Source organism: Furipterus horrens, unplaced genomic scaffold, assembly GCF_987537825.1.
Source record: "Furipterus horrens unplaced genomic scaffold, mFurHor1.1.pri manual_scaffold_3, whole genome shotgun sequence".
NCBI classification, from domain to species: Eukaryota; Metazoa; Chordata; class Mammalia; order Chiroptera; family Furipteridae; genus Furipterus; species Furipterus horrens.
Window position 1 is genome coordinate 140,438,921 of NW_028327173.1, and position 20,989 is coordinate 140,459,909.

Consider the following 20,989-nt stretch of genomic DNA (forward strand, 5'->3'; position numbering starts at 1 on the left):
TATAGTGCGTACCATGTGCCAGATACATTCCTCTAAGCACTTTATATGTACTAACTCATTTAATCCTTACAATAACGACGCAGCTACTACTATTAAACCCATTTTACAGATGGGGAAACCAAAGCACACAAGAATTTATATGACTTAACCCATGTCACGTACTTCCACAGTCCATGTTTTTAAATACTTTGCCTTAGTGTACTTAAATGGGAGTGAATAAATCTCTTTCTGCGCCGTATTTTTATAGCAGATGTTTGAACCTCCTAGCGTAACACTTAAGGTAGGGTCCGCCCCACTAGATTGTCATTCTTTGACTTTTATCTCCCTCAATTCCTAGAGCAGTATTACCGCGTAGTAGCAAGATAGTGCGCATCCCTGCGGCCACCAGAGGGCACTGTGGCCACACGTCCTTTTCCCCCCTCCTTCCTGCGCGACTGGAGACGGGAGGAGCCAGCGTTGGGCGGAGCCTGCGAGACGCCCAAGAGGGAGCAATCCCGGCGGGCCGCGCGCGCGGCCGCGTTTGAATGGCTCTGAGTGGGGCTCGGCCCGGGAGCCGAGGGACTTTCTAGGCTTCCGGGTGCAGTTCGTCAGCGCCGGCGCTGTGCTGAGGTGCCAGAGTACCATGAGGCGCCGGTAAGTGACGGCCGGCCCTGTGCGAGCTCGGCGCCCGCAGCTGCCCTGCCGGCGCAGGACTTCCCCTCGGGCCTGGCCACTCTGGGCCCACCTGCAGGCCGTACGGGGGCCTCGGCTCGACCCACGGCGGGGCTGCCGGGGCCGGGGGGCGGGGTGGCGAGGCCACAGTCTCCGGGGTGAAACCCCCTTCCCGGCCGCGGCGGGGAAGGTGTGGTCTGCGGGAGCTGGAGGCGCGAGAGGACGCGAGGGGTCCGGGCCTGGAGAGGCGTGGACGGAACCTGCTGTCACGTACTTCTCTTCGGGTGGAGCCGAGGGAAGGACGGAACGCGTGAGGCGACCTGTTGTGAGCACAGGTTTTCCCGAGAGCCGCCTAGGCCCGGCCTTGGAATTTCCTTATTTTCTGCTGGCTTCTGGGCTCCCTGACAGATGAGCTTTTGTTTAGCAGGACAAAACCTTGACATAACTGCATAAGAATTGCTGATTACAACTTTAAAAACTTCATTGTATTTTCTGAAAAGTTGTTCTGTAAGTACCTAGGCTTTTACTGCCCTCTGAAATTGGCTTAAATTATGGCGATAACAAAGAGTTGATTTGTTTTCTTGTGGCTTGTAAAGTTCCTTGAAAACAGAGTTGTGTGTGTCAGTTGTTTTGCAGATTTAAAAAAAAACAAAACTGTAACAAAAATTCGGTGATAATCGCCAGTTTAGCACCAGCAAAAATTCTGGGAAACTAGTCCACATAATTTCTGCAACTTGTAAAGAGCTTATCCTGCTTTTTGTAAAACCGGCTCCAAACTTGAGTCAGAACGTTATACATTGAGGCTTTTACTTGGCTAATAACTAACATTGTAATAATAACAATGGTTACTACGTATGTGGTGCTTTCTCCCTGCAAACACTGTCGGGACAACTTTGCTTTGGGACGGATACTGTTGGCCCCATTTGACCGGGAGGAAACTGAGGCACAGAGAAGTGAAGGAGCGCGTGTACGTCTGCGCAGCCTAGAGTGGTGGGGCCCCGGGCAGGCCGGCTGCAAGCTGCCGACTATCTGTGCGCCTGTGTTGCCGTCTTTGTGTGCGGCTCTTTGCAGTTCACAGAGCAGTTTCATTTCACTTACTTCTCTCGACATGGGCTGTAGTGTGCATTTGTGGAAGGTGTGTTTGTGTACATGTACTCACACACTAGAAAATCGAGTTGTCTGCTCTCGTTGACCGTACTCAAGTTTTATGCACCGAGCAAAACGTGCACTGGGTATTAGAAAGTGAATGGAGTTCATGAAGTTCCTGTGTGTGTTGTAGTTCATTTTAATTCCTTTGTATCATTTCCTGAAACTGTAGAGAGTGGGTTTCTGAAAATAGGCCATTATATGTTAATGTTTTCATTCCGAAAACTCTCCCGAGTGGTCACTCTGGACTTGGGATGATTATACTTAAAAGCACCATGACAAGAAACGTGGTTCAAAAGCAAAATCATTTTTAATAAGAGAACAGCAGTCGATGCTATTGACACCAGAGCATTTACATTTACTCATCAGTTATCAAGGTTTTGATTGCCTCCGTGCCTATCACAGTGTGAGCCCAATGACTATGCAACAGAGATGTGTCTGGGCAACAAGCCTGAATGAGCTTAGTCTAGTTTGGGGTATGAAATCAACAAACGTGTGTGTGTGAGTGTGTGTGTGATACTCTATGCTAATATAGTGGGTGTATGCTAAACTGAACTGAGCAACTCAATAAAGCTTCTGCAAAGAACTAACCAGTGAAAGGTGGGTAGATGCCATTGAATAGAAAAATATGAATGGGGAATTTTAGTGAGGAAACTGAGTTCAGAGACTTGGAATTGAGAATGAAATGATTTTTGTAGGGAACAGTAAATAACTGGTCTATTTGGAAAGTTTTCTCCTGAGAAAAATAAGATGTGGGCAAAACTATGAGGAGTGTTGTATAAGACATACGTCAAAGAAGTTTAGGCTTGATGTGTATGTATGTTAGCAGAGTGAGATATGATTTTGGAAGTTTTAAGGCTTTTAAATGTATGGTTCTCCATGGGGGCAATTCTGCCACTCCCCCCCCGGCATTTGGCAATGTCAGGAGATGGGGGGAGGGGAGGTGCTACTGGCATCCAGTGGATGGAGGCCAGGAATGCTACTCAACATCCTAAGACAGGATAAGCCCCTGCGTAAGAAAGTTACCCCAAATGTCAGTGGTCCTGAGATTGGGAAATCCTGTTTTAAGTTGATTGTATGGCCAGCTCTGCTTCCATGTGCTGTAGATAAGTATGCATGATGGATTTTAGGAGCAATATTAAAGTTGGAGAGAAGCTGGCTCAGAGACCTCAAGAAGAAAGAAGGCTGTTTTGAGAATCCTGGGGAAGGGAGACACTGGAGAAGATAGGATGGGAGCAGTGAGAATGGACAAGCAGTGGTAAAATGAGACAATTACTTAAATAACATTTTTTCTAAGTTTGAAAATAATGCATGTTCATTGTAGGGAATTTAGAAAATGTGGAGAAAGAGTGTGTGGCGGGGGGGGCGGGGGTTATAAACCCCTCAAACAGGAAGAATAACTGTTAACATTTTCACGTAGAGTGGTTCCTTTCAAATCTGTTTTTATGCTGATAACTATTTCCCTTTTATTAAACTAGGATTATGCGTTTTTCTCCTTATGGCAGATGAGTATATTTGTTTTGCTTTGTTTTTGACTCAGCATATCATGAGTATTTCTCATTTTTCATTCTTTGAAAAATTTTTTTAACAGTCTTTTGTCTTTTGAAATTGGGAATTTTGTTTTGTATTCACAGGAGACATTTTGAAGGAAGAAATATTAGAATATGATGACTGATTAACTATAGAAAATAATGCGAGTGAAAGTCTACAGTATCTCCAAGGTTTTAAATCTGGGAAGCTAATAGAATGGTGGAGCTACTGAAATAAATTGGCGTTCTCATAATACTTTTTTTTTTAGGTTTGTAAACTGCTATTCCCAGAGACACATAATGAGATTTTAATGAGGCCCTTGATGTCTGTCTTGGAAAGTTTTTTAGAAATACATTTTCTTTTAGAATCCTAAATTAGTCTCAAGTTTGTGTTGAATTTTACTTTGAGCAATTAAAGGACTAGTTTGGGATTTTTAAATATATAGATTGCTACCGTTAATAAGCTAGAAGTGAGTGTAACTTGTGGAGAGGAGTAATTATCTTTAAAAATGTTTGGCCAGTGATAGAATGCCTTATAACATTACACCAGTCAACATTACATTGTTATTTCATCAATTGTTATACTTGTTGATCTGTAGCAGTTAATTTGGTGCTTTCTGGAAAATATATTTAGGAAAGTAAATTTAAAAAAAAACTTAAACCTAATACAAGTAGCACTTTTACTGGAAGCATACACTTTTCAAATTGGATAGGATATAACTTTACATTGTTGGAATAAAATGCTGTGTTTTCGACTTTGTGCTCATCTCCAAGAATCTTCTAATAGCTAATATTCGGTAACTTTGGGCAAATCTTATATTTTCTTCTTTGTTTTTGGTACACAATGAGGGTAGAAATGGGAGAGGGGTGAATATTAAGGGTCTATTTTCAGTATATTAAGTTCAAGAATAGGTGACTGTTAGACACACATGTGGAGCTGACTTGTGGGCATTTGGAGAAATGAGTCCAGAGTTTGGGGGAAACATTGAGATGAGCTGTTCTTTCTTTTCTTCTTCCTTTTTAAAAAATGAATATGTTAAATTTGATTACAGTTAAGTCTTGGACGTGGGAGTCATTATAGCTCCTTACAGTAGTGTTTTTTTGACTCCTCTTCTGGAGAAGAGAGTATTCCCTAAGAGAAGGGGGCATTTTCAAACTTCAGCATATATTCTGATTTCAGCCCAGGAGATCAGTGGCAACAAATTGCTGTAACTGATAGGAATATGCAGTAATTCTCAATTTAAGCATTGGAGAATAAGAAAGATTAAGAACCATTGTTACAAAGGGACTCGAGCATCATATTTTGTCGATTTCTTAATTCTTCAAGGGCAATCTACCCTTATTTCAAGGTCTTAGGGTATACTTCGCATACTGACCAGGTACTGCAAATATTAGGCATAAGTGTTAATAGATTTGTAATAGATTAGTCCCAAATCACGAAGATAGAGTGTTAAAATTAGTTTATATTAATTTGTCTTTTTGAGAGTCATATACCTTATTGGTATATCCTTTCATATACACTGAGTCTATCTTGAAAGTATTAGAAATACCTTTAGTACCTAAACAAGGGGTCAAAAGAGATTCTTAAGGTGACTTTGTGTGTGTGTGTGTATATAAATTTTCCATTTAGGAGTTTAAGACCATTAGAAATGATTATTTTTCCTCTTGTTTAATATTTCCTGAAAAATACTGGAATGTTCTAACAGGGGGAGTAAGGGTTAGTCATCAAAACATGCTAATAAGATAATCATTTACTTGGCTTAAGAAATGAAGTCTTTGCAAAGAGTCGGATATTTATATAGTCATTTAAGATACATAGTATACTATTACTACATTTTAATTTTGTTAAAGCATAATACTTGCATTTAAATACAAAATTTTAAAAGTCCAAAAGGGAAATATCTCATCTTCCTCTCACCTCATCCCCCAGCCACACATAGCCTCTCTTTCAAAGTGACATTTGTCTCCAGTTTCTTGTGTATCCTTCCAAAGATAGTCAGTGAATATATAAGACATCACTCATGTACACATTTTATTTTTAGTTTATTTTTTTAAATTTATTGTTATTGGTTTTAGAGAGAGGAGGGGGTGGTAAGAGAAGCATTGACTTGTTCTATCTGTCTATGCTCTCATTGATTGATTCTTGTACGTACCCTGACCTGGGATTGAACCTGCAACCTTGGTGCATCAGGATGATGCTCTAACCAACTGAGCCACCTGGCCAGGGCCACATTTTGTTTTTATCTAAGTGGTAGCCTGCTGTTCTGTACCTGCCCCTCTGCTTTCCAGTATAAGGCATAAAGTCATAGAAAAAATTAAGTCTGTTGGTCCAAGACCACTGATAAAAGTGATGATAAACAACCACCTAACTCAGAATTTAGTTTACTTTGTTTTCCCATTATTAATCCTAATTCCTTAATGTAGTATGCTCGGTGCACCTAGTTATTAAAACTGAGGAAGAGGTGGTGGGAATGGTAATTCCTCTTTAGCATCAATTTGGTAATTTTTAGTTCGGGGTGACTTGGTTATAAGAAAGTTGGAATTCAGTTTGGTCTAATTGATTATAATGATGTGTAATCATATTGTACCCACAGAGTCTTCAGAAATCTGCGCTTTCATGCTTGATCTGCCTTCTTGAATTTGACATTATTTCTCAGACTAGCCTTCCATGGAAAACTGAATTAAGAGAATGTGGTGTGATGAGCCCTGGCTGGTCGGCTTAGTTGGTTGTAGCGTTGTCTTGTACCCTCCCCCACCATTCCCCACCCCAAAAAGATTGCTGGTTTGATTCCCCATCAGGGCACATACCTAGGTTGAGGGGTCCGGATCCCCTGTTGGGCATGTGGCATGTAGGGGAGGCAACTGATCAATGTTTCTTTCTCTCTCCCTTGGTTGATTTTGTTTTAAAATTGATTTTAGAGAGAGAGGAAAAGGGAAAGAGAGAAAGAAACATTGGTAATTGTTATGAAAATTAATTTTACACATTGATTAAAATGAGGTGAAACACTGAGAATCACTGGGCAAGTCCTGCTGTACGAGAAGCTGTTACTCTGTAAAATGATGCTGTATGAATATCTTTGCTTTAAACCATTCTCTTCTACTTCGTAGTTTAACTCAAAGAGCAATTTTCTTCCTAAGCTCTCTAAATAAGTCATCAGAGATAATGCCATGCTTAACATATTGCATTATAATTGTTCGTTTTTGTTTCTCCCATTTAAACCTTGGATGGTGAGAATTTTACAAGAAAGGGGAGTTTAAGGGTACCGGCAGAAGTGAGGCATGAGACTGCTAATTGCTATGATATATATACATATATATATATGTGTGTATATATATATATATGTATATATATATATAACCAAGAGTTCTTCTACCTTAAAGTGATTCCAATGATTGCACTTTATAATTTTAAAATCATTTTGTGTTTCTTTACATAACTTAAGAATTTGTGTGTTTTGAGGCTTAAACTATTTCCTATTAGTATATTGTCTTACGTTAAAAAAAAGTTATCCTTTTATTTAAAATGTAATTATTTTACTGTAGAAAGTTGATACAGAAAAATAAATGATTCAACCTAATACTGTAAAAACATAAAAAGGAAAAAAAGATCCAACTGTAATAATCACTTTTTAGAAAGAACTTGTATCCTTGGATACAGAAGAAACATAAATTTAGGAACTGGTAGTAAAATTTACTGACAGTACAAATCATCTTTTTACACCAAAGGCAAATTGCTTCATTAGTGATGTTTATGTACAACTTAGTAACACCTAACATTTACAGAGTTATTAACCCAGACATCATGGTAAGTAGATTGTTTTACTTATTTCTCACAAAACTACTGTGAAAATAGGAAGTTAAGCAACTTGCCTAAGATCACATAAGTAGTAAATGGTTAAAGCAGGACCCAAACCCAGAAAGTGTGAGTCCTTTCAGTTTAATCATATAAGAAAAGTATAATGTAATGATGTTATTTATTGTCTGTCATATTTTCAAAGATAAAAAAACTGATAATACAGAATCTTCTGTTATCAGGGGTGTTGATAGTGGTCATTCTCTATTTCTATTGGCAGAAATCTGGATATGGAGAGCACCTGCCCCTCTCTGCCATATTTGCCAAGCTTATATTGTTACCAATTTAGTAAATATAACAATTTAAAATAGGATTTTAAGAATATTGTCTTCATAAAAACTAAGTGGAATGGCCTTGGATAGACGGGTTGAAGGCAGGTGACTCAAAAACTTCCTATCAAATTTGGTGAGAGTTAGAAAGCTAAAGATAAATCAAGTAAAGCTATAATCATTTAGCCTTTTGCACAGATAATGCTTTGTGAGTATCATTAAGTTCTTGAGTCACTATAAAAAAGAAACCAAAAATAGAAATCATAGATGATTGCATATGCATGACTTGTAGATTTTTGTACATCTCTCTTTTTAAAAATGAATCCTCATTTTAAATGATTTTGTGGCCAATCACCACTCCTAGCCACAATATATGAAAAGGCTTTTACCATGTATTTCAAGAGCTCTATAATCATATTTTTTATTTAGTAATATGTTTATCCAAAGGAAATACATAATCAGATATTACAAATATATTGATGTCCATTTAAGTGTTTTTTTAATATATAAGAAATGGATCCATGTGTTAAAACATACTCATTTAAATCACTTTCAATGGGACTTTTAATATGTAGGAAACTAATATTAATGACAAAATACAGAATATAAAACTAAACTGTGTTAGAGGAAAAGCTCCAGAATAATATTGGTGGTTGAAGTACTGGTGGTTTTTAAGTTTAATTTATTTTTAAAGTAAGTAATACTTGTTAGAAATACAAAATTTGGTGTAAAGGGAACATAAAGTAAAAGATTTCTTTGCTGTTTTCTAGCTTTGCTGTTCACCTCTGGAAGCATTCAGTGTTTGCTGAGATTTTTAAAGTGAAAGATAATTTTTATCCACATTTATTTCAGATTTTTTTTCTTTTATGCAACACACTTCTTTCTACTATCAAATCCTGGAGTAAGGAGTGAGAGGGAGGACAGGACATAGTCTTCCTGCGCACATCTGTTTTTCTCTCTGTCTCTTTCCCCACCCCCGACTTTCATATTACTCTTGCTGAGACAAAGTTGACTGCATCTGTAGCCATTAAAGGGAGCCCTTCCTCTAGCCCAGAGAATAATGACATGTCATTTTAACTATATCATTGCAGAACTCTGCTATATATATAGCCCATAAATAAGCTTTGCTCATTAAAGTAGTCTAGTATCTTACCTATTTCTTTTAACTCTTAATCATATAGAAAATCAAAGAGGATGGTATAATGAACATCCCAATTAACCAGCTTCAGTAGTTACCAACATTTCTAGTTTCGTTGATTTTTCCCCTACTCTCTGTAAATCCTAAACATCTCTTTTCATCTATATGTATCTCTAAGACTCTTCTTTCTTTTTTAAAAAAAGGACATTACCTCAGCATCATTATTCACTAGAAAAATACAGATTAAAACTAGAGGTATAACTAGATATAATGTATCCATTATAGTGACTAAAATTAAAATATTAATAACATCAAATGATGGCAAGTCTGTGGAGCAACTGAACTTTTATACATGGCTAATGTGAATGTAAAATGATACAATCACTTTGGAAAACAGGTTAAAGTATACATTTAAAATTCACAAAACTGAACTCTTATTTTACCTTAATAAAGCTGAATTTTAAAAATGAAGGACATTGCTGCAATACCATTCAACTAGAAGTCATTAACAATAACTAATAATAGTACTTTATGCTCACACAATGCTGATGGGAATGCAAAATGATACCGTAGCTTTTAAAAGTTTGTTGATTTTCTTCAGTTAAACATACAACTACCATGTGTCCCAGCCATTCCACTCCTAGGTATTTACTCAAGAGTCATTAAGTCTGTTCATACTAAAATTTGTACATGACTGTTCATAGCAGTTTTATTGGTAATAGCCCAAACTGGAAACAACCTAGATGTCCATCAGCAGCTGAATGGATAAACAAATTGTGGTATGTCCACACAGTAGAATACTGTTCTGCAGTAAAAACGAGTGGACTATTGATACATACAACAGCATGGGTGATTCTCAAAATAATTATGTTGAGCAAATGAAACTATTACCCCCTCCTGTATGTACTACATGATCCTGTTTATATAAAATTCTAAAAAATGCAAAATATTCTGTAGTGACAGAAAGTAGATCAAATGTTTAGGGAAGGATTACAGAGTCACAGGAAATGACAGTTTACAATCTAGATTATGGTAATGGTTTTATGGGTGTATATATAAATATACTTTAAATATGTACAGTTCATTATATGTAGTTTAATTTCAGAGTTGAAAACAAATAACTCCTTAATCATGTATCCAGCCACTATTCAAAATTCCCTGTTTCTTACACTTTTTAATGGTTTTCTTATAAAACTAGGATCTAGGCAATGTCCACACATTGTATTCAGTTGATCCAGTGTTTTTTTAACATATAGGTTCCTCCTCTTATTTTTATTTTGTTTTAACCCTCTTGCGAGGATATGTTTATTTTATTTTATTTTATTTATTTATTTTTATTCTCACCCAAGGACACTTTTTTTAGAGAGGAAGGGAAAGAAAGAAACATCTGTGCAAGAGAGGGGGCATGGATTGGTTACCTTCCTAACATACCAGAGAGCGAGAGTGAGATTGAGATCACCTGACTGGAGATGGAAATGATGCTCCAACCAACTGAACCACCTGGCCAGGGCCCTCCTCTTTATTTTTACTTTGTAAAGTATTTGTTGAGGAAACTAAGTATTTTGTCCCAAAGATTTTCTATTTTTCTAGCTTGTGTGTTCTGTATTGCTGTTAAGTTTGTAGTTGGTAACAGATGGATGAGGCTTGATTATGTTCAGGTTAGATTTTTTTGCAAGAATATTTCATGGTAGTGTTGTGTAATAGTTCCTGTGTGTCACATCAGGAGGCATATAATATCTGGTTATCTCCTTTTGTGTTGGCTAAAGTTGATTAGTGGTTTGGATCTTGTCAACCTGATCTGTGCATTATGAAATTTCCCACCAGCTTCTATACATGTTTTGCTTTCTATTTGTGCTCAAATCGAATAATATTTTCTGGAGAACTAAAAGTACGGAAATAAGAAAAGCTCTAGATTCTGATTTTTTTGCATACATAAGAGTTTTACTATGGTTGCTGAAATAGAGAGCTTTGTTTCATTTCATTTGTACAATTTCCTGTTTAGTTTTCAGGACTCAAATCTACTGTGACCTGAGATATATTCCTGGATGCTTTGGTGCCTTCCAAAGTAGGTGCATTGCTGCTGCTTTTTAGCAACCTATACTATCTACTACTCTTTTATAGCACTTATTTTATATTTATTGGCTTTCTTGTCATTCTTCCCCACTAGGCTGTGAGCTTCTTGAGAAATGGGACATGTACTTTTTTTTTCATCTATTTACTTTTTATTAGTTTATTGGCATAACATTGGTTAATAACATTATATAAATTTCAGGTGTACAACTTCATAATACAACATCTGTTGACTATTGTGTGCTCACTACCTAAAGCTTAATCTTCTGTCACCAAATATTTGATCCCCTTTCCCTTTTTTCTTTCCTCCACCCTTTCTCCTTTGGTAATCACCAGTCTGTTATCTGTATCTGAGTTTTTTGTTTGTTTTGTTTAAAACATGTACTTCTTATTCATTGCTTGATGCTTGTTAGGTGCTCAGTAAATGCATGATGAATTGAACACATGTGCTTTCTTTCCTTCAATCGTTTAAAAAAAACCCTTAAAATACTAGGACTTTGATTGTTATGGTAGTCATGTGCTCACTAGAGGACATACTCTATGTGTGTGTGTGAGAGAGAGAGGGAGAGGGAGAGAGAGAGAGAGAGATGTTTTGTACATATTTAACTTAACTAAGTTGTTGAATTGCCTTTTAGGTTGTGTAAATAAAGGTATGAAATCAGTCCCTGCCCATGAGAAGTTTTGCAGTCTAGTTGGCAAGAGAAAACAAACTTGGATCAGTTAGTGCCAATTATTTTTTAATTGTTGAAGTTCTAAGCTATATGATATTAACTAAGTACCATAAAAAGCAGAGAAGGAAAACTCTGATTCCAAAAAACCTCCGCTGCCTTGCGGCATACCTCTTCAGGGGAAAGGCTAAGGGAGTAAACCCCGACAGAAAATCCGGAGCCGGAGTCCCTAAGGCGGTTTGACGTTGTAGTCAACACCGGCAACTCCTGCGGCGCACCTGAAGCCAAGCTGTATTGACTCCGTCTTTCCCTTGGACCCTTCAGCTGCGAAGAGAGGGGGGGTCTGCTGCATGGGCAACAGCAGACCCTCCATATCACCGTGCCCAGGCTCTGTAGCTTCAGCTTCACTGGAGAGGACACTCCAGCGTCATCATAAGATGTCGATTCAACACGGGAGGAGACAGATACCGTGTCACTCCCGAGTTGGACTGCACAGCCATTCTCGGCGGTGCAGATAGACTCTTAAGAAGCTACACCATCGTCTCTCAAGACGGACGGCTGCCGACGACGACGACCATAAAAAGGTGTTGAAGGAAGAGATCAATGAAGATAGGAATCAAGAAACGCTTCAGAGAGTGTCCTGGCCGGGTTACTCTGTTGGAGCATTATCCCATGCGTAGAAGGTTTGCCGAGTCCGATCACCAGTCACGGCACATACTTAGGTTGCACGTTCAATCCCAGGTGAGGGTGCATACGGGAGACAACTGATCAATGTTTCTTGCCCTCCCCCCTTTCTCTAAAATCAATAAACATCCTCAGGTAAGGGTTTTATTTTAATGCTTCAGAGAGGAAGATTTGAACTCAATCATTATAGTTGGAGGCTGTAATGAAATGGAAATGAGGGAGAGGGACTTTTCAGGGAGAAGGAACAATTTGTTACCATAGAACTCTAGTTCAGGAGAGACAGGGAGTTTTAATAGCAAAAGCTTAGAAAGTGAGATCTAATGTTATAATATAAAATGTGCTTTCTGTATTTAAGAATGCTTATAGTGAGTTTAGGAGTTCCTGCCATTTCCCCCTGTTTCTTTTTGTGAAGATTTAATGTGGTTATTTTAAGTTTTTCCATCTTCTCATAAAGAGACTTCCTTGATCTCTTTAGTTGGATAAAGAGACCGGAGAAAGGAGTAAATAAGTTAACTACCAAATTATCATAACAAGAATATTTTGAGTGATCAAAGTGATTTCAAAGTAGTAGGCAAATTCTGGGGAGAGATAGAGCACTAACATTGGAATGTCACAGAGGTGGAGGGAGTAAATTTATAAGATGACAAAAACTTTAACCGTGTTAAAGCTTTCACAAAAAGAAACGGGGAAAGGTAAGGACTCCTAAACTCGCTGTACCTTTTGAGACAGCATGGATGGACCTGGAGAGTATTACACCAAGTGAAATAAGCCAGTCAGAGAAAGACAAGTACCATATGATTTCACTTATATGTGGACTCTACTGAACAAAATAAACTAACAAACAAAATAGAAACACCCATAGATAAAGAGAACAGATTGACAGCTGTCAGAGGAGAGGGGGTTGGAGGGGGGGGTGGCTGGGTGAAAAAGGTGAAGGGATTAAGAAAAAAAACTTAGTGACACAGACAGCAGTATGGTGATGACCAGAGGGAAAGGGGGCTTGGTAGGTAGAAGAGGGTAAAGAGGGAATAAATTGTGATGGAAGGCGATTTGACTTGGGGTGGTGAATAAATTTTGATGGAAGGAGCCTTGGGGTGGGGAACGCAATACAATATACAGATGATGTATTATAGAAGGAAAACTCTGACTCCAAAAAACCTCCGCTGCCTTGCGGCATACCTCTTCAGGGGAAAGGCTAAGGGAGTAAACCCCGACAGAAAATCCGGAGCCGGAGTCCCTAAGGCGGTTTGACGTTGTAGTCAACACCGGCAACTCCTGCGGCGCACCTGAAGCCAAGCTGTATTGACTCCGTCTTTCCCTTGGACCCTTCAGCTGCGAAGAGAGGGGGGGTCTGCTGCATGGGCAACAGCAGACCGTCCATATCACCCTGCCCAGGCTCTGTAGCTTCAGCTTCACTGGAGAGGACACTCCAGCGTCATCGCAAGATGTCGATTCAACACGGGAGGAGACAGATACCGTGTCACTCCCGAGTCGGACTGCACAGCCATTCTCGGCGGTGCAGATAGACTCTTAAGAAGCTACACCATCGTCTCTCGAGATGGACGGCTGCCGACGATGATTATAGAATTGTACACCTGAAGCCTGTATAATTTTATGAACCAATGTTACCCCAATAAATTCAATAAAAATAAGAAAAAAAAAACACAGAAGATTTATTGACTGCGGGTTTTCTTATTCTTTTGGAGTGAGGCAGGGTAAAAACACATCTTTACTTTTATAGATGAGGAAAATGAGGCTCAGCTGTTTCCAAGGTCACATAGCTAGTTAAGTGGAAAAGGTGGGAATTTGAACATGGGTCAGTTTGACCTAATCTTTTAGCTACACCAGCCTTTAAGTTTGGATGAGTCTTTAGTTTTTCACCCAGATGGTGAGTTGTGATACCTACTGCATAGTCAGCAGAAAGCTTTCCAGAGAGCTGGGAGAGGCACGGGGAGCCTAAAGGCTTTTGCAGATTAAGTTTCTAACTTCCACTGGTCTCCAAGGGAGAGAACTCATCCCACTTTGATGCACACAGAGGGCACTGAGTGCATCTACCATCCTCAGGACCACACTCGTCCCACATGGTAGAGTAAAACAAAGATGAAGCCAGAAGGGCTAGCCTTAATAATCACCAGTCAAAACAGACAAAAATTCCAGATGCTTTGAGGAATGTTCTGGAACTTTGAGGAATAAAGGGTGAACTAGACCAATTTCCTGGAGAGAAAAAAGAACAGATATGGTCCCACCAGCCAAGTGAGTGCAGAGTGTCCAAGGAGCCTGCTGAAAACCCGTAAATAACATGTGCTCTGCACTCCAGTTTTTTGAAGTCAGCTTATTGATGTATATTTACATGAGTTTTGACATACCTACAGTAAGATCACTACCACAGTCAAGATACTGAACATGTTTCTTACCACAACAAGTTGCCTCTTACCCCTTTGTAGTCAACTTCTACTTTCCCCTAGACTCTGGCAATAATTGATAATTTTCTTTCTCTATAATATGCCTTTTCTAGGGTGTCATAAAAATGAAGTTGTATAGTACTTAGCCTATTAACTCTGGCTTCTCACATTTAGCATGTGTTTGAGAGTTATTCTCATATGGCCTGTGTGTAATAGTAATTCATTTCTTGGTACTGTTGAGTAGTTGATAATTTTTATAGAAAAAAAAATTGAAATCAATCTAGGATAGTAAACATTTTAAATAAGTTTGGGTGACCAGACACCTCAATTTGCTTGGGACAAACCTGCTTTATGCTCTTGACTCATAATAATTGTTAATATCTTCTTTCACTCTCAAAAGTATCTTGATTTAGATGATAAGTTATATGGGAACTGTAAACTGAGTGACAAGATATGGTTTACTTGCTCTATAATGTTGTCAAATTTGCCTTCCAAAATACCAGAGTTGTATATAATTATATTTTATATAACTATTACGAGTAATACTGGCTGTAATAACTTACATGTAATCTCATTTTGATCTTTACAACCATATTTCCATTTTGCATTAGAGATAATAGATTAAGAATAGAATAAATGACCTGCCAAAAATCACAAGCTAGAAAATGATAAAACCTTCATTGTTGCTCTGGCTGGTGTGGCTCAGTTGGTTGGAACATTGTCCCATAAACCAAAAGGACATGGGTGCAATTCCCAGAGTACAGGCCTAAGCTGAAGGTTTGGTCCCTAGTCAGGGGGCATATGAGAGGCAGCCAGTCGGTGTTTCTCTCACATAGTGTTTCTCTCCCTCTCTCTCCCTCCCTTTCCCATCCCTAAAATCAGTGAGCATATCCTATGGTGAGTCTTAAAAAAAAAAAACAAAAACCTACATTGTCTATCAACACATTCACCCTTAATCTCTCATCTTAATTGCAGGGAAGGCAGTATAGTATATTGATTGAGAGTAGAGACAATGGTGACAGAATGCCTGGGTTCTAGTCCTGACTCTTACAGCTTTATTGCTGTTTGACCTTGGGCAAATTATGTAATCTTTCTGTGTTTCAGTTTCCTCACCTATAAAAAGGGCATAATATGATCATAATAAATCTACAATGCCTATGGTGAGTGTATGGCAAGCTTTTGATAAAGACTAGCTATTATTTTTAATAATATTACTGCTACTTGATTAACACCAATACAGTGGAATCTCCCTCTCTCAAAAATGTCCCATCCTCCCCATATTTAAAAAAAAAAGTAATGGGAAATGTTTTGTTCTTTTTCTCTTCTAATTAAAAAAAATATTAATTTCTAATTGTAAGGTACCTGATTATGAAGTTTTCTACATTTAGATAAATAGTTTAGTCTTGGTGTAGTAAACCATTCCACAAACTATGTTTCTTGGAACATCTGCATCTTTCAAACTTTATACGTATCTGGCAAAATTAAAGAAGTAGGATGGTGGCTAAGTTTGGGGCTCAAGGTTAAATAAAATTATGCTGCCTTCTCAGAGCCTCAGAAATTCAGTAGGAAACTACTGGAGATTTGAGGATTTTGCTATGAACACTATAGGCAGTGGCTGTAAAGGATGATTTATAGGGACCAGGAACAGAATGGTGACAGGAAAATCGAATAATTCTTATAGTAATTTAGGCTCAAAGTGATGGCACTAGAGATCTGACAGTGGAGAAGGGAAAGTCAGGATGGATCCATGAAATAATCTGAAGGAAGATTCAAGAAGACTTAGTGATTTGTTGGAAGGAAAGAAAAAAGAGTCAAATTAACTCCAAGGTTTCTACTATGAGAGAAATTTGATGCCAGTAATTTAAAATGTGGTAGATAGTAAGGGCAACTAGTTGTTTTGACATTGGAAGAGATTGAAGAAGTTTGTTTTAGATGTGTTGACTTGGACCTAGCAATGGCAGATCAGGAAGCTGAATACATAGATGTCAGAGGAGATACTAGATCTAGAGAAACAGCTGAAGCCATGAAAGAATATTTTTCCAATTTTAGTTTAATGAGAAATGAGTCGTTGAAGGTAAAGGAACAAGGAGAGTCAAGATAGTGCTGTCGTGTGAACAGAAAGATTAAGAGGAGAGGGACATTGAAGTGGTAAAAAAGCTAAATGGTGGTGAAGAGTGAGCGGTCTTGAGACTTGGCTTGGCTGAGTTTTCCTTACAGCTTCAGGTGACCTTGAAGATGCAATTTTTTTCAAGTAAGAGGGCAAAATAAAAGTAAGATTGTAACGGGTTAAAGAGAAAATGGAAACTAAAAAGCACTCATTGTAGAAATTTGGCAGGAAAGAGAAGTAGAGCAAGAGTATAGGAGTTGATAGGGGAAACCTGATCATGTTTGAAAGCAGACGGGGAGGAGTCCGTCAAAGGGAGAAATTGAAGATTCAAAAGTATGTGGAAGCTAAATCCCAGATGAGGTGAGAAGGCAAGAATTGAGAAAATTAGATGGAGTTGCCCTCATTTTGGAAAAGTTAAAATAGATTCTTCCTATGAAATATTACCTCTGTGTGTTGGCATTTACACCTTTTTTACTATAAAGGAGTTATATAATTAAGCTACTTTTTATTTATAGTGACCTCATTATGTTAAAATATTTCTTAAGATTATAAAAATAATTCATGTTCGTTGTAGAAAATAAAGAAACATGTAAATAAAGAAAAAAAATCACTAATTCCACCAGCAGTAATAGCCTCTGTTAGTTAATGTTTTGACAGAACCCTTTTGAATGGATTAATTATATATATATATTTCTTTTTTAAAACCAGGATTATACTGTATATTCTGTTTTCTGTCCTGTTTTTAAAATACTGTTATTTTGAAGCTTCTTTCACTTCACAAAATATTCTTTGTAAACAGTGTGTTTAATATTTCATTGTAAGCACTAATCCCATTTGGATAAACCTAGGCAGTCACAATTTCCTTTTTTATCTCCTTTTTTTCTTTTTTTTAAGATTTTATTTATTTATTTTCAGAGAGAGGTGAAGGGAGGAAGAACAAGAGGGAGAGAAACATCCATGTATGGTTGCTTCTCACATGACCCCTACCCGGGACCTGGCCCGCACCCAGGCATGTGCCCTGACTAGGAATTGAACCAGCGATCTTTGGTTCACAGGCACTGAGCCACACCAGCCAGAGCTCCTTATTTTTTTAAGTGATCCAAATTCCATTATTAAACATAAGTGCTACAGATACCAAAACAGTTATTGAGATTCTGGTAGCTGAATTTAGGAGGAAGGAATCAGTATCCCCAGACTCTGAAGATTCCTATCTTTTCCTTCTGTTTCTTTCCCCTTCACTGACATTCTTGAGAAAAAAGTCCATGTTCATCCTTCCCTTTTATTTTACTTTTGTGTAGCAGCTGCTTCTTAGAGAAACCAATGATTTGCCTTTAAGCCTTAAAAATTCCCTGTGAGGTCTTAGGAGAGAGAAGAAAAGGTTACCCTTGTAAGATGAGGGAAGGATGGGAGGTAAGGTTCCAGTACTGTTTATGCTCACCTGTCCCTCCAGAAAAATAGTACACCCACCTTACTTGGCTATACAGAATTGAAATGTTGACTCTGCTCTAGTTGGGAATGAATTGGATTCAATTAATGAAAAGAAAGATATGGTAGAATGACATGGTTTCTTTCTATGCCTTATGCTATACCACTAACTAGATAACTGTCTTTAGGCAAGTCACTTGATTTCTCTGGGTTAAAAAAAAATTAGGCTGAAGCTTTAAATTCTAAAGCTTCTTTTATTATTATAACTTAGCAATATAAATTTTCAACCTCAAGATTCTTGACGAGGATACTATACACACCCTTTGTAATGTGAGAGTTACTCTGATGTTGGTGATTGGAAGAGAATCACTGATACCAGAAATATTATTATAATTTTTTGTACACATCCATGCCTTATTTTCAAGAAGAGTGAAATTGCAGAGTTAAATACAATATAAGTAATTGATATACTGTAGTATATTAATGTAAAAAGAAAGCTTAAGTTAATTTGAACTTGAGCTGTAGCTTAAGTTATTATAGACAAAAGTCTAGACATGTTTCATTCCTGTATGATGAGCTTTCTCATTGGGAGTAAGCAGGGAGTATCTGAACACTTAGAGCTGTTTAATCTCTATTGGGCAGCCATTGCAGTAAATTATATGAATAGATCTCTTTTCGTTTGTCTGGTAGGAAATGACTACTATATAAAGGGAATTCATTCCTCCAGCTCCTTCTGCATGACACTGTTTCCCTTTCTTCTCAAGAAAATACCCATAACAATTACTTTATTGTCTTTTTTTTTTTTTTTTTTTTGGCAGAATTTCATGGTTTTAGTAACACAAATACAATATGTACAAAATCTGTATTTATTTTCTTTGCTGTGCAGCCTGGCATTAGGATTGGTGGCTCTGATGGCTAGCTGGGCTGCTCTTTCCACAATGGCTTTGCCATTCTTTGAGGAGACATTGTTAGCAGTCTCAGCACAGTAAGATTTGTTCCACATCAGCAGCACTTCAAGCTTCTTGACGCTGTGGACCAGGAACTTTAAAAAACCATTGGGCAGCATGTGCTTTGTTTTATTGTTGCTCCCATAACCAATGTCAGGCATCAAGATCTGGCTCTTGAATCTTCTGCACATCCTATTGTCAATGCCTCTGGGTTTCTGCCAGTTCCGCTTCATTTTGACTTATTGGTCTGACCGGTGCCAGATGAACTTGTTGGTCCTCTTTTGACAATCTTGGGTTTCACAGGGGGTCTGAGGGCACCAGGTAGGAGATGGCTGCCACCTCTGTAGGCAGCACTGAGGAAGCCATTGTCTTTATTTAAGAAAATAGACACTATATCCAGTGTTCAGAGTAGTATTAAGTTAGTATTTTGGTCTTTTCTCAATATCTCCTAGCTCTTGCTTTATCTCTCACGGCCTTCCTTTTATTTTCTTGTTTCATTAAAAGATTCTTTCTATTTTCTATAATCACTGTCTTCAACCATGCATGATCCCATTTCTGATTATTTTCCTTTTGTATATTATCAAATGGCACTTCACAAATACTTAGGAGCCTCAACAATTGCTTTAAACTGTCAAATACTCTTGGGGGAAAAGGATAATCCTGTATTATTGTCCAAGAAAGGTACACCAAATGCATAAGGCATGAAACAAAATGCAATTTGTAATGTAAAACTCCTTTGTAAAGAGACTTTACCATTACAATTTTGATCATTTCCTTCACCTTTTTAAGCTTTATTGAAATATAACTTACCATAAAATTCACCTGACTTAAATGTAGTTTACTGATTATAATTGTATACAGAATTGTGCAATCATCAACCCAGTCATATTTTAGAGCATTATCATCATCCCCCACAAAGATATTTTGTGCCCATTCACAGTTATTCCCACTCCCACCCCAGCCCTAGGCAACCATTATGTACTTTCTGTATCAATAGATTTTATTATGGACATTTTATATAAAAGCAATCATATAATATATGGTCTTTTGTATTTGGCTCTTTTCATTTAGCATGATGTCATACATATAATAGCATATATCAGTATTTCGTTCCTATTTATTGCTGAGTAGTATCCTAGATGGATATATCTTGTATTGTTTATCCATTTACCAGTTGATAAACATTTGGATCTATCATGTTTTTCTGAATAATGTTGTTATGAACATTTGTATACATGTATTTTGTGAACATAAACTTTAATTTCACATGAATAAATATGTAGGAGTGGAATTACTGGATGCTATGGTAAATTTGTCTTTAACATTTTAAGAAACTGGCAAGCTGTTTTCCAGAGCTACTATACCATTTATATTCCCACAGTAATGTGTTCAGATTCCGGTTTTTCTGCATCTTCCCCAACACTTCTTATTGTCTGTTTATTATTATTATTATTATTACAGCCATTTTAGTGGTTGTGAAGTAGTATCTCATTGTGGTTTTGAGTTGCATTTTTCTTTTAAAAATACAACATTGTATGTTCATTTTAAAAAAATGAATATGAGGGGTCCATGAGGGAACAATAAAAAAAATAAAAATAAAAAATGAATATTTTTTCCATATAAAATGGAGACAGGCTATCAATACATAAGTGTTATCTTTTAAATGAAAATACTCAAATTCTATAGACTTTTAAAATACACATTTGTGTGTGTATGTAATAAGCTAGGTTAATCTATGGATTAAGGATTCTAGTATGTACTAGAAGAGGTTGAACTAGATTAAGGATTCTAGTATGTACTAGAAGAGGTTGAACTAAAGACGGAAGACGAAAGCTGTTTCAACTAATTATTATTTCTACATAGTGCAGAATTGAATTTTTACGAATTCATTCAACATGTATAACACATATAGAGACTTTGTAAGTGCCAGGTGGTATTGTAGGCCCAGGGACTATAAGAGTGAACAATCAAGCAAGGTCCTACCCATCATGGAGCTTATATTCTTGCAGAGAAGACATATGGTAAACAGACAACTTATATATAGAATAGTGGCAAATATTATCAAGAAAAATGGTAGGGTAGGGTAAAGAGATAGGAAAG

General features: G+C 37.5%; 1 protein-coding gene across 1 annotated transcript in view; it reads left to right on the forward strand.

The window, feature by feature from the left end:
• The first annotated feature begins 507 nt into the window (after window positions 1-507).
• The window catches only part of KATNBL1 (katanin regulatory subunit B1 like 1), a 33,534-nt gene continuing 13,052 nt past the window's right edge, over window positions 508-20,989 (forward strand). Inside the window, exon 1 of the mRNA XM_090271937.1 lies at window positions 508-633. The gene's annotated coding sequence lies outside the window, so the exon portion shown is untranslated. The remainder of the gene's footprint in view (window positions 634-20,989) is intronic.